Source organism: Marmota flaviventris, chromosome X (genome assembly GCF_047511675.1).
Source record: "Marmota flaviventris isolate mMarFla1 chromosome X, mMarFla1.hap1, whole genome shotgun sequence".
Taxonomy (NCBI): Eukaryota; Metazoa; Chordata; class Mammalia; order Rodentia; family Sciuridae; genus Marmota; species Marmota flaviventris.
In genome coordinates this window covers 85,802,762-85,809,425 of record NC_092518.1, presented here as the reverse complement: position 1 = coordinate 85,809,425, position 6,664 = coordinate 85,802,762, and positions in this window count along the sequence as shown.

Below are 6,664 nucleotides of genomic sequence, written 5' to 3'. Positions count from 1 at the left end.
TTTTAACTTGGTGGTAACCACCTTTTTGATTCTTGCTTTTATTTTTTATTTTTTTGTTTCTTTGGGGGTCTTGATAAGAAATTCAGTGCTAGCCCCAATATGATGGAGTATTGACCTTATATTTTATTCTATTAGATGCAAGGTTTCTGGTTTAATTCTTACTCTTTGATCCATTTTGATTTGATTTGTGTGAAGAATGAGATTAAAAAATATAAATAACTTCATTTTTCAACATATTACTGTGTGGTTTTTCCTAGTACTAATTGTAAAAAAGGCTGACTTTTCTTTATATTTTTGCCACCTTTGTCGAATATCATATAAATGTATATATGTGGATTTTTCTCTATGTCTTCCATTTTATACCATTGATTTTCATGCCTGTTTTGGTGCCAGTACACTGCTGTTTTTCACACTATACCTCTGTAATATAATTTCAGTTCAGGTATTGTGATGTCTCTTACATTGCTTTTCTTGTTTAGTATTGCTTTGTATATTCTGGATCTCTTATACTTCAAATGAATTTAAGGATTTATTTTCCTAATATTGTAAAGAATATCACTTGTATTTTGATGGGAATTGCACTGAATCTTTATATTACTATTGGTAGTATAGACATTTTGACCATATTAATTCTGCTTATGCAAGAACATGGGTAGACTTTCTATTTTCTAAAGTCTTCTACATTTTTTTCCTTTAGTGTTCTATGATTTTTATTGTAGAGTTTTTAAACTCCTTAGTTAGATTAATTCCCAAATATTTTATTTTACTTTTGAGGTTATTGTGAAAAAGAATGGGTTTCCTGCCTCAGCTGAATCACTATTAGTGTAGAGAAAAGCTATTGATTTTGGGGTGTTGATCTTATATTCTGCAGCTTTATTGAACTCATTTATAAGTTTGAGAAGTCTTATGGTAGATTTTTTGGGGGCTACTTGATATGGGAATATGTCATCAGCAAACAGAGATAGTTTGACTACTTCTTTTTCTTTTTATGTCCCTTTAATTTCCTTATCTTGACTAATTGCTCTAGCTAGTGTTTCAAGAACACTAGGAATGGTGAGAGTAGACAGCTGTGTCTTGTCGCTGATTTTAGTGTAAATGCTCTTAGTTATTTTTCCATTCAGTATGATGCTGGCTTTGTTTTTGTCATAAATAACTTTTATGATGATGAGGTTAATTCCTTCCATACTCAGCTTCTATACCATTTTTAACATGAATGGGTGCTGGATTTTAATCAAAGGCCTTTTCTTTATGTATTAAGAAGATCATGTGATTCTTTTCTTTAATTCTGTTTAAGTGGTAAATTACATTTATTTATTTGTGTATTTTGAACCAACCTTGTATTCCTGGAATGAAACCTACTCGATCACAGTGTATTACCTTGATGTGTTTTTGAATGTGATTGCTAATACATTATTAAGGACTTGTGCATCTATATTCATCACCAATATTGGTCTGTAGTTTTCTTTCCTTGATTTCACTTTGTCTGATTTTGGTATCAGGGTAATACTGGCATCATAAAATACGTTTGGGAGTATAACTTCACTTTTAATTTCATGGTTTTTTCAATTTTATTTATTTTCAAAGAACCAAAGAATTTTATTGCTTCTGAGTATTTTTTTTAATTCTCAATTTTGTTAATTTCACCTCTGATCTTAATCATTTTCTGTCTTCTACTGTTTTGGAATTAGTTTGTTCTTCTTTTTCTATGAAAGTGAGGTGGAACATAGCTTACAATGCCTTTATTTTTAATTGGTGATGAGGATCAAACCCAGGACCTGCCCATGCTAGGCGAGTGCTCTACCACTGAGCCACAATCCCAGCCCCAGGATTTCTTTTTTTAGTTTAATGTGGGCACTCAGTGATATAAATTTTCCTCTTAGAACACCTTTCATACTGTCCCATAGATTTTGATATGTGATACATCTCTTCCTATTTATTTTTAAGAATTTTGTATTTTCTACTCATTTCTTCTTCAATCCATTCTTAATTTAAAAGAGTATTGTTCAGGGGCTGGGACTGAGGCTCTGCAATAGCGTACTTGCCTACTATGTGTGAGGCACTGAGTTCAATTCTCAGCCCCACATGTAAGTAAAAAAAAAATAAAGGTCTATGAACAACTAAAAAATAAAAATTAAAAATAAAAAAAGAGTATTGTTCAATCTCCACGTGGGGATGTAGTTTCTATTATTTTTCTTGCTATTTATTTCTAATTTCATTCTATTATGATCTGATAGGATACATGGGATTATATATATAGTTTCATGAACTGCTGAGAAAAAGGAAAATTCAGCTGTTAAATTCTGTAGTTGTCTGTTGGGTCTATTTAATTTGTAGTTTAATTCAGGTTTAAAATATCATTTTGATTTTGTTTTGACAAATGTTTATTGACAAAATGGATATGTTGAAATTATTCAGTATTATTGTGGAGTCTAGTTGAGATTTAATGTCAGGTAGTATATTTTTATGTAATTGGGTATGCTAAGATTTGGGGTGTAAATGTTTAATATCATTGCATCTTATTGTACTGTTCTCTTTACCAGAATGTAGTGGACATTTATGTCTCTTCTAATTAATTTTTGCTTGAAATCTGCTTTGTCAGATATGAGAATATCTAATCCTGCATGTTTTCATACTCTCTCTCTCTCTCTCTCTCTCTCTCTCTCTATATATATATATATATATATATATATATATATATATATATTCCATAACTCTCAAAGAAAGAAACATTTACTCTTGGGTAGAGATTTGGAGTATTTCACTACTTGTGGACATAGTCATTGTTCCTGTTTTAGTTTTTATTTTTAGATTTTTGTTGATATTTATTGGAGAGGCTGGTGGCTACTTGTAGGTCAATATATAATTTATCTTCTATGTTGAAGACCTTCAATATGAGTTTTATTTTATATTAAGAAAGACTCTCTACCTTTTTTATACATCTGTTTTATTTTTTAATCTATCCTGAAGACAAATCCACTGCTTTTAGCCACCATGTATGTCTACCATGGCAAGCAAGTTTGTGCATGTTATTCACTGAACAACTTCAGGGACTATCAGTCATACAGAATACACGTGGTTGCCTTAAAAATCAGAGATATGAAAAATTGTGCTCTATACATGTAATAAGAATTGTAATGCATTCTGCTATCATATATAAATAAAAAATTAATTAAAAAACACAAATTTGTGGTTTATATCTGCCATTCCAAATTTAGTTACAAGGTAAATTGCACTGCTAACTATTCCAGAATTAACACTTTCCTCTCAAATTTGTTTTTTATAAGTTTAAAAGTTCTCTGAGGTTTATTTAAAGAAAACTTCAGGATTTATGAGCCTGAGGATTCCTGCATTCTGGTCAGTGAAAAACTTCTATCATTTTTTCTCTACTTCTCAAAATTTCTACAACCTCCTTCAAATATTCTGTTATACCTTTCTAATATAAAGCAAATGCTAATGAGGAAAATATATAGCACAAAATTTACTTATTTTTTTCTGGTAGACATAGTATTTCAAACTATTTATTTCTACTTTCCTTTTCATTAAGTAATGAACCTGTGCTCAAATATTTCCAGTGATGAAGAGAATATTATACTATTAAGAACTTTTTTTGTTATATAGTTTTAATTTTAAGAAAGGTTTTCCTTATTAGGGTAGACAAAAAAAAATCACTAAGACTTTTCCTCATTTATTTTATGCTTGTTTTCTGAAGATTTTAATATGTCTCTTTGTTCATGCTCATGAAAAGACTCCAAATATTCAAAGGCATCTTTTAATATCTCTGGCTACTCCTTTATTTTTCTTCACTAAAGACTAATTGTCCCTAATTACTTTAATTTACTATTGTTTTAAATTTTTAAAATCATATCACCATCTTTGTCACCTTCCTTTAACATAGTTGTTGGCATATTTTTTCCTGCAAAGAATGAAATAGCAAATAATTCACTTTGCATGAGACATAAGATCTGAGTCACAAATATTTAACTGTTACTGTGAAAAAGCAGTAAAAGATAATATAAAAAACTTATAATTATAGTTGTGCCCAATATCATTTTAAAGAAATTTGTTTTGTTTCACATTTGGCCAGATTCCCCACTTGTGTGATAAAATCTAATTTGATCATCCTGCTTGAAAATTTGGTGTCTATAATTTAATATAATATCACAGGTCACCAGAAACTACAATGAAAATCACTTTAAGCAACATAGTCACAGAGTTCCTTCATATTCCAATAGTTACATTAGTTTGGGTCTATGGGCATATTATTTTTTTTAATTTTTAATTTTTTATTTTTTTTATTAGTTGTTCAAAACATTACAAAGCTCTTGACATATCATATTTCATACATTAGATTCAAGTGAGTTATGAATTCCCATTTTTATCCCAAATACAGATTGCAGAATCACATCGGTTACACATCCACATATTTACATAATGCCATATTAGTGACTGTTCTATTCTGCTACCTTTCCTGTCCTCTAATATCCCGCCTCCCCTCCCCTCCCATCTTCTCTCTCTACCCCATCTACTGTAATTCATTTCTCTCCTTTTTTTTTCCCATTCCCCTCACAACCTCTTATATGTAATTTTGTATAACAATGAGGGTCTCCTTCCATTTCCAAGCAATTTCCCTTTTCTCTCCCTTTCCCTCCCACCTCATGTCTCTGGTTAATGTTAATCTTTTCCTCCTGCTCTTCCTCCCTGCTCTGTTCTTAGTTGCTCTCATTATATCAAAGAAGACATTTGGCATTTGTTTTTTAGGGATTGGCTAGCTTCACTAAGCATAATCTGCTCTAATGCCATCCATTTCCCTGCAAATTCTATGATTTTGTCATTTTTTTAGTGCTGCGTAATACTCCATTGTGTATAAATGCCACATTTTTTTTTTATCCATTCATCTATTGAAGGGCATCTGGGTTGGTTCCATAGTCTAGCTATTGTTAATTGTGCTGCTATGAACATCCATGTGGCAGTATCCCTGTAGTATGCTCTTTTAAGGTCTTCAGGGAATAGTCCGAGAAGGGCAATAGCTGGGTCAAATGGTGGTTCCATTCCCAGCTATCCCAGGAATCTCCATACTGCTTTCCAAATTGGCCGCACCAATTTGCAGTCCCACCAGCAATGTAGAAGAGTACCCTTTTCCCCACATCCTTGCCAGCACTTGTTGTTGTTTGACTTCATAATGGCTGCCAATCTTACTGGAGTGAGATGGTATCTTAGAGTGGTTTTAATTTCCATTTCTCTGACTGCTAGAGATGGTGAGCATTTTTTCATGTACTTGTTGATTGATTGTATGTCCTCCTCTGAGAAGTGTCTGTTCAGGTCCTTGGTCCATTTGTTGATTGGGTTATTTGTTATCTTATTGTTTAATTTTTTGAGTTCTTTGTATACTCTGGATATTAGGGCTCTATCTGAAGTGTGAGGAGTAAAAATTTGTTCCCAGGATGTAGGCTCCCTATTTACCTCTCTTATTGTTTCTCTTGCTGAGAAAAAACTTTTTAGTTTGAGTAAGTCCCATTTGTTGATTCTTGTTATTAACTCTTGTGCTATGGGTGTCCTATTAAGGAATTTGGAGCCTGACCCCACAATATGTAGATTGGAGCCAACTTTTTCTTCTATCAGACAAAGAGTCTCTGATTTGATATCAAGCATATTATTAATGGGCAAGTGAAACTTTTTTTCAACATCATTTCCTCCAATAGAGTTTTCACATCAACAGAAAGATACCTTGAATCAAATGTATGAAATATGATATGTCAAGAGCTTTGTAATGTTTTGACCAACTAATAAAAAAAAACTGAAAGATACCTGCCATTCCTTAAGTTGAAGCCTTAAAATTCAATCTTAATTACTGCCACTTAAATTTTATCAGTTTTGTCAGTGTGATCCTAATATTCTCCTATGCCAAGACAATTTTGAATATTGATTCTGTCATTTACCTTATTAGTTATCTTTCCTTGCATTATGCCATGTAACATTTTATAGTATACTTAACCTGTAAAGTCTAACAATAAAGAACATTGGCTGATAGCTTTGTGATTAGACAAATTAACAGCTGTGTGATGGGGAAAAGCAATTTAAACTAATTTTAATATCCTCCTATCTAAAATAGTATGTTAAAAGAATTAAATAAGATAAGGATATATATATATATATATATATATATATATATATATATATATATTTCATCATTGTGCCCCTGACATTGTACTACTCTTCAGTTGGTAAATGCTACTGGTCTTATTATCATTATTCTTATCAAGTGTTGCCTCAGCTAAAGTCCAGTGGCAAAACATTCTCAATGTTTTCATCTAGTAATAAGACACAATCTACTCAAATAATAGTGTTAGATTAATGACATAACATGGGTTCCTATTATACTGTTAATCCCATTGCTATAGGACAAATAGTCATTATCTATTCAGTTGGGCATAATTTAAATCTCTATCATGTTTTCTCTTAATGGCAGACTGGATCAGTTTATACCAAATTTTGACTCATATCTGACTTGAAAATGTTTGACATATAAAAATGTGGCCTGATGACTTGTAAAATCTATGTATAAAAATTTGCTTATTGTCTATGTCTTGAGATAATGTTTTTGTTTATACTGAAATACTCTTTTTAAAGTCACAGTTTCCCCTGAGGCAAAACAAAACTTGTTCAA